The sequence below is a fragment of the Orycteropus afer genome, unplaced genomic scaffold, assembly GCF_000298275.1.
Source record: "Orycteropus afer afer isolate SDZICR_OR568_19922 unplaced genomic scaffold, OryAfe1.0 scaffold00016, whole genome shotgun sequence".
Classification (NCBI taxonomy): Eukaryota; Metazoa; Chordata; class Mammalia; order Tubulidentata; family Orycteropodidae; genus Orycteropus; species Orycteropus afer.
Genome location: NW_006921603.1, coordinates 10,380,366 through 10,388,451, shown reverse-complemented (window position 1 = coordinate 10,388,451; position 8,086 = coordinate 10,380,366).

Here is an 8,086-nt window from a genome sequence, read left to right as displayed (position 1 = left end):
TGGTTGACGGGGGTAGCTGGGCACCATCTAGTTCTTCCGGTCTCATAGTCATATAGGCTGAGAATCACATGGTGTATCAGTGGCTTGGACTAATTATTTCCATGTGTCTTTGGTTTTCTTCATTCTTCTTTGCTCTGGATGAGGAGACACCCATCGTTGCATCTAGCTGGCTGCTTGCAAGCTTTTAAGATCCCAGTTGCTACTCATCAAAGTAGGATGTGGAACAGAGTTTTTGTGTAGTATGTTATGCCAATTGAGCTTGATGTCCCCTATGACCACTCGAACTTCCAGCCTTTTGGTTAGCTGCTAAGCATGTTAACTCTTTGCACCACCCAGGTACTCCAAAAACAACTTGTCAAGTATAGTTGAGTTGATTTTTTACTTACAGCAACCTCAGTGATAGAGTAGAATTGCCCCTATAGGTTTTTCTAGGCTGTAATCGTTATGGGAGAAGACTGCGACATTTCTTTTCCATGGAGTGGTTGATGGGTTTGGACCATCAACCAATTACCATCTTTGGTAAGCAGCCAAGAGGTTAATCACAGCTCCATCAGGACTCCTCCAGAAGCAAATTAGGTAACTTCGAACGCCAAGTTTCCCTTTGTTGTCACTAGTTTCACAAAAGCTTTAAGCTTTAGGGAAACTTTGCAGGATGGAAGGACATTGATAATATATCTAATTACATTAAACAAATTTTAAAATTACACAGCTACAGTGTTGTAAAAAATTCTTGCTATAAAAAAATTCCAATAACACTGAAGTAGGTAGAATAAAAACAAACAAATAAATATGTATTTTCCTCTGCTTACTCTGGTTTCCTCAGTCCTACCACTTTTTCAAAAGGTTATTCAAAATATGGTACCTATTGTTCGAGGCTTTTTTCCATACACTCATGTGTAGATATGTACAAACACACAAAAATAATCTATAGATTGTTTTATGGGTATTATATGGGCAGTTATGCAACTTATCTTTTTTCCCTTAAAACGTATCTTGAATATCATTTTATATACATATCTCCTTTTTCTTTTTTTTTGAACAGGATCAAGCCTACTTTTAACTATTAAATTATCCTATGAAATAGGGTTGCTTTTTCATATCACCTTGTATTTTAGGAAGTCTCCTCAGATAAACTGGAGGAAAACTCTAATTTGAACCTCAACAAGGTAAGTGGTTAAGCTTGGTTGACCTCTTCTTACCATATCCAAAGGTGAAGGTCATCTGATGGTTTAGAGAGAATGTGAGCTCTCCATTCAGTGGGAAGGTGCAGAGGTGGGGATAAGTCTTTGGGCTTAACTTTAACTCAAAAGACCAAGTCACCATCTCCACGCTTTCAATTTCTCCCTCTGAAAATGGAGCTGAGGTGGATTGGACCAGATTTGTTCCTGTTCCTGTCTGACTCTTACATTTTCTATTTCTGTTTTCTAAAAGCTGAATGTTGGTAGGATGCATTCTTCTGAGATTAGTTATAATTGTTATTATTATTAATGTATTGACATTTTTAAGCATAAACAGTCAAACTTATTTTTATTGGCCTTTGCTCTCAGAAATACTGCTGGGAATGGCCATTTTCACTACTGTGTTATGGTAACATTAACCAACAGGGAGAGCAGCAGACATCTGACCTGCCTTGAATCCACACAGGAAAGCTGCATCAGAAGTTCTATTTGTTATTACAACCCTCTAAAGAAGATCATGGAGTCCCTAGGCAGTGTAGGTGACATGAAAAGTTAAAGTACTCAACTAACTGAAAGGTTTGGTGGTTCAAACCGACTCAGGGGTGCCTTGGAAGAAAGGCCTGATGATCTGCTTCTCAAAAGTCACAGTGTTGAAAACCATATGGAACACAGGTCTTCTCTGCATACGTGGGGTGACCATGAAGCAGAATCGATTAGATGGCAGCTGATTTGGTTTTGTTTTTGGAGAGGATCCTAAGTATACCCTCAACTATCATTTGAAACCTTCACTGTTTAATCTATGCTGTAACACGATGCATATCAATAGGTGTTCTTTGAGCATATTTACTTTTAGAATGATGGACTCAAACACTGTAGTAGTAGTAGTAGTAGTAGTAGTAGTAGTTGTTGTTGCTATTGTTCTTAGGTGCTGTTGAGTTCATTCTAATCCATAGTGACTCTCTGTGCAGCAGAATGAAACACAGCCTGAACCTGCACCATTCTCACAATCTTTCCTAGGTTTAAGCCAATTGGTGCAGCCACTGTATCAATCTCCTTGAGGGTCTTCCTCTTTTTTGCTGAGTCTCTACTTTACCAAGCATGATGCCCTTCTCCAGGGCCTGGTTCCTTCTGATAGCATGTCCAAAATATATGAGACAAAGTCTTACCACCCTCTCTTCTAAGGGTATTCTGGCTGTACTTCTTCCAAGATAGATTTGTTCTTTCTTCTGTTAGTCTATGGTTTATTCAATATTCTTCTCTAACACCATAATCCAAAACATCAATTCTTCTTTGATCTTCTTTATTCATTGTTCAGCTTTCTCATGCATATGAGGTGATTGAAAATACCATGGCTCGGGTCAGCCTCACCTTAGTCATCAAGGTGACATCTTTGCTTTTTCTCCAACAACTGACCCTTCTTTGTTTCCAACTTTTGCATTCCAATCACAGTAATTATCAATGCATCTTGATTGCAAGTTTGATCAATTTCAGATTGCAGAAAAGTTGGTAAAAGTCTTCAATTTCTTTATCTTTAGTCTTAGTGGTTGGTGTATAAATTTGAATAGTAATTGTGTTAACTGGTCTTCCTTGTAGACATAAGAATATTATCCTATCATTGATAGCACTGTTCCTTAGTAAAGATCTTGAAATGTTCTTTTTGATAATGAATATGATGCTGTTCCTTTTCAATTTGTCATTCCTGGCATTATTATTGTCTGATTCAAAATGGCCAATACCAGTCCATTTCAGCTCACTAATGCCTACAATATCGATCTTCATGTGTTCCATTTCATTTCTGACAACTTCCAATTTTCCTATATTCATGCTTCGTACATTCCACATTCCGATTACTAATGGATGTTTACAGCAATTTCTTCTCATTTTGAGTCTTGTCACATCAGCAAAGGAAGGTCCTACTAGTAGTAATAGTAGTAGTGTATCAACTAATGTTAATGAGCAGTTACTACACGCCAGGAACTGTTTTAAGAAATTGACAAGTCACTTACAATAATTCTATAAAATAGTTTACAGTTGAGGCAACTGAGGCCCACAGAAGATAAGTAATTTGTCCAAAAGTACAGACTATTAAGAGATGCAAATAAGATTCAAATGCCTATTCAAGGGATGAACACGAGGAGTTACCTAAATAGTTACATAGTTATCAAATGACTAAAAATTTAACTACCACTTAACTGGTTGGCAGATCTGGCCATGTTGTAAATGATACGTGCTGGTGTTTCTCTCCTTCTGCTGTTGATGCCACGAGGAATCTTGAGCGTGGTCGTCTGCTTCTCAGGCATGCTCACGGTGCTACTACTGTAGTCAGTTCTTTAAAAAATATATAAACAAAGCAATCCCTTATACTCTTTCTGCACCTACAGATCACTCAGGCTGACTTTTGCAAAGCTCCTGCTCTGGCAGACAAGCCCTGGTGCTGGAATCTGCAAAGTTGATGATTAGTCAGAACAGTCTGGACTGCAACCACAGGATATCTTGTAGCACAATCAAGGGCCACTTCATCATGCCTGGTGACAGGAGTTTTCCCGCTAAGTTTCCATCAGGAGCAAGGAGCCAGGGAACAGCTCAGCAGCTAATTAGACAAGGCAACATACAAGGCAAGTACATGCCTAGTTAAACGGATTGGAGTGGTGGACCTGTCAAATGGATCTGTCTTGTCCTCTGTGCTTTATATCCATCACTGTACCTGGTTGAACATTAACACTCAAAATTTGCTGATTTTCTTCAGTATCCTGGCCCATGCAGAGAAGGAGCTAAAAAGGAACTGTATGTCTTAAAGGTAGTTCCATGCTTCATTATCCAAAAAAGCATCAATCTTCAACTCATTGTTAAGAAGAAGCATCACAAGATGTGGAAATGTTGAGAGGATGGTTGCAAACAGTGTATGGACTTTTTAGTGTCTCTCCACTATTTCCTCCCTTCTCTGTGATGTTTGTTTTAGAAAAAGTAAAAGACTTTAAAAAAGGGAAAAGTTTTCTCTATTGAGATGAAAGTCAAGAAATCTCTAGTATTTCCTTCCTGCTTGCTTCTGTGACTTTTTAAAGATGAAGGCAAAACAAAAACCAAAAATGCAACACTTAGATTTCGGTGTGTGTTTTTAACCAATTGTCAAAATATAAAGGCAGAGACTCTTAAAGATTTGTAAACAAATTGCCAGGGGATATAAAGACAAATGAAATAATATTTAAGCACATAGTAGCAACAACAAGCTAAATATTTTATGTCAGGATAGGATATATTCTTGATCACTTAACCATTAATCCTACACAATATGATAACTCTAAAGATGTCAGGTGTATGTGTGTGTGTGTGTTTCATCTGAAAACCTCAAATAAGCCTCCACTAGTATGTTAAAAGAAGCAAAAGATGTGAAATGTTGAAGAGACTCCAAGAATCATCTTTTTCTATCCTGTCACTTCAGATACGAAAACTGAGTCTCAGAATATATTAACATGATTGACAGAGGGTGGGCTTCTTTTAGCTTATTTTCAACTTTGTGATGAAATTCTCCAATCAAATGATCGTATCCTAAGAACGTTGTTGGTATTGCATGCAGTGGGTTCAGTTCCCGCTCACAGTAATGCCATGCTACCGAGTAGAACTCTTCGTGTGGGTTTCTTGGCTGTAATCTTTATGAAAGCAAATTGCCAGGCCTTTCTCCTGTGGAGCTCTTGAGGTGTTCAAACTGCCAATGTATCTGTTAGCTGCTGAGTACTTAACCACTGAGCAGCCAGATCTCCTTAGTGGTAGAATAGCCAGTAGCCAATAATAAAAACAGAGTGGATGCAGAAACTGGAGATATGGGTCTTAGATCAAGCTCTTAACTGGGAAGCTAGGTTTCTGACCACTGCCAGACATTTTAATCTCTTTGAGCCTTGTTCCTTCAGATCTAAACTAAGGGGATTGAAGTGGATGTTAACTCTAGGGTATTTCCACGTCTAAAGGTGAGCGAGTCTCTTAACAGTTTCACTTTTAAAAACCAAAACCAAAACCCACTGCCGTGGAGTCGATTTGGACCCAGAGTGACCCCCATTGGGTTTCTGAGGCAGTAAATCTTTACCAAAGTAGATTGCCCAGTCTTCCTTCTGTAGAGTAGCTGGTGGGTTTGAACTACCAACCTTCTGGTTAACAGTCAAATGCCTTAAGCACTTTGCCACCAGAGCTCCTTGTTTCAGTTAGAGCTATGAAACAGTCTTTTCTGTCATTGTTTGGTTGGCTTGTTCTGGTGTTTCTGGAACACTCACTTATGTAGGTTTCCTGTCCTGCTCCTGTTGTGATAGCCTCCAGAGAGCTCTTCCTTCTTGAAATTCCCATAGCTTTAGATGGCCCTTACCACTTGCTACTTGGTGCTGTTATTCACCTTCTAACTCAGTTATTGTATAAACTTTAACTCAGCACCTATGATGTGGGGGATACTGTGTAAATGCTGAGGATATAGCCATGAGCAATATATTCTAGGTCTTTGTCCTCAGGAAGCTTACTATAAAAAGGGGTGTATGTGGAGGTGGAGCAGGGAGGGGAGATAGACAATAAACAATAAAACAAATAGGTTACTTTTGTTACTATGAAGAACATAAATCAGGTGATAGAATAGAGATGGGAGACTGTAGGTGGGAGAGGAAGCCTTCATGTCACTGAGAAAGGAATAATGAGAAGGAGCTAGGCATGTGGGGATCAGGTATTGAATGTTCCAGGCAGAAGGAAGAGCAAGTGCAAAGGCCCTGAGGCAGGAATGATTTTGGCTTGTTTGATGCACAGAAAGAGACTAGCATGGTTTGAACATTGCATGCCAGGGAGGGAGTGGTCCCAGAAGAGGGACGTGGCAAAGATCCTACCTTTGCCACTCGAGGTTTTGCTTCTGGAGATGGGCATAGGATTTTTTGTGGAGGTGCTTACGTGCACTCCTTCCCAAGAACTGTCACCTTGTGGCTGACCTTTGCTGAACTCTAGGCCCATATTTCTAAATCCCAGGTGGATTTATCTTCCAGGTTCCAAACAAAATCCACTCCTATTCCTCTAAAATGAGCTCTTCCTCCTGATCTTGCTATTTTGGTTAATGGTGCATCCATATGATAAAAACTATGCAGTCATTAAAATGAATTATTTTAAGAAATATCTGATGACATGGAAAGATGCTCACTCTATAATGCTAAATGAAAGGGAGCAAAAATTTAAAAACTACATATAAAGTATCATTTCAGTTAAAAATTCTCTATATAAGTGTACACACACACACAAACACACTAACTACACAGTAGAAAAATTTCTCAAAACTAAGAGGTTTGTTTGGGTAGAAGATACAGTTGGTGTTTTGTTTTTGCTTTATTATCTGTAATTCTTTGCAATAAGCATGTTAATAAAAATAATATCTAAGACCTATAGCATTTTTTTTACGTATTAGATACTGTCTACTCAATCCTCACAAACCTAGGAGATGGGTGCCATTATTAGCCCCACTTTATAACCAAAGAAACTGAGGCACAGAACAATCCACCTGCCCATGACCACACAGACACTAAGTTTGGAGTTAGCATTGTGAACACAAAAGGTCTGGCTTCACACTCAGTATTAACCACCACACTAATCTGCCTTTTTTAATATATTTTAATGAGTTTAAGAATTAATTAAGAACAAACTACAAAACAAAACAACTCCCTCCAAAAAACAAATGAACAAACAACAATATCAATCATCCTGCTCCCACAAAACCTATTAGAGCATCCCTTCCTTTATTGCACATTTCTTTCCCTTTCTCATGTAACCACTCTTGCCCTTTTAGAAAAAACCAGTTGCCATTGAGTTCACTCTACATCATGGAGTCCCTGTGTGTCATCAGAGTAGAACAGTGCTCTATAAGGCTTTTGGTTGCTTTTTTGGAAGCAGATTATGAGGCCTGTCTTGTGATGGGCCTTTGAGTGGACTCAAACCTCCAACCTTGTAGTTAGCAGTCGTTGTGGAGTGTCCTGCCATTGAATTTCATACACAATGTCACTAGTATTGTTTAGTGTTTATGTTTCCTATGAGCTGGGCTCATCCTGAGGGCAGTGACTGAGTTCTCAGTGTCTCTGTAGCCCCTGCACATGATGTGCTGACTGGTGCATGGTGGACACTCTGAGCATGTTTGTTGAATGACTGAATGAATTTGGAGTGACTTTGTTTCCTGCCAGTATGCACCCACTACTGGAGCAAAATTATACTGGAACCTTGTTCTTTGCTAATTCCTTCAGTGCAGCTTCAACTTCTTCTTTCAATATCAATGGTTTTTGAACATATGCTACCTCCTGAAATGGATGAAGATCGATCAGTTCTTTTTGATACAGTGACTCTGTGTATTCCTTCTATTTTAATTGATGCTTCCTGAATCATTCAATATTTTGCCCATAGAGTCTTTCAAAACTGCAACTCGAGGCTTGAATGTTTTCCTCAGTTCTTTCAGCTTGAGAAATGCTGAGCATGCTCTTCCCTTTTGTTTTTCTAACTCCAGGTCTTTGCACATTTCATTATAGTAATTGGCTTTGTCTTCTAGAGCTGCTCTTTGAAATTTTTGGTTCAGCTCTTTTATCTTGTCAGTTCTTCCATTTGCACTAGCTACTCTCCGCTCAAGGGCAAGTTTCAGAGTCTCTTCTGTCATCCATTTTGATCTTCTCTTCTTTTCTTATCTTTTTAGTGATCTCTTGCTTTCTTCATGGATAATATTCTTGATATCCTCCCATAATTCTTCTGGTTTTCGGTCATTAGTGTTCAATGCATCAAATCTATTCTTTAGATGGTCTCTAAATTCAGGAGGGATATATTCAAGGTCATATTTTGGCTCTCGTGGACTTGTTTTAATTGTCTTCAACTTCAAGTTGAACTTGCATATGGGCAGTTGATGGTCTGTCTATTCCACA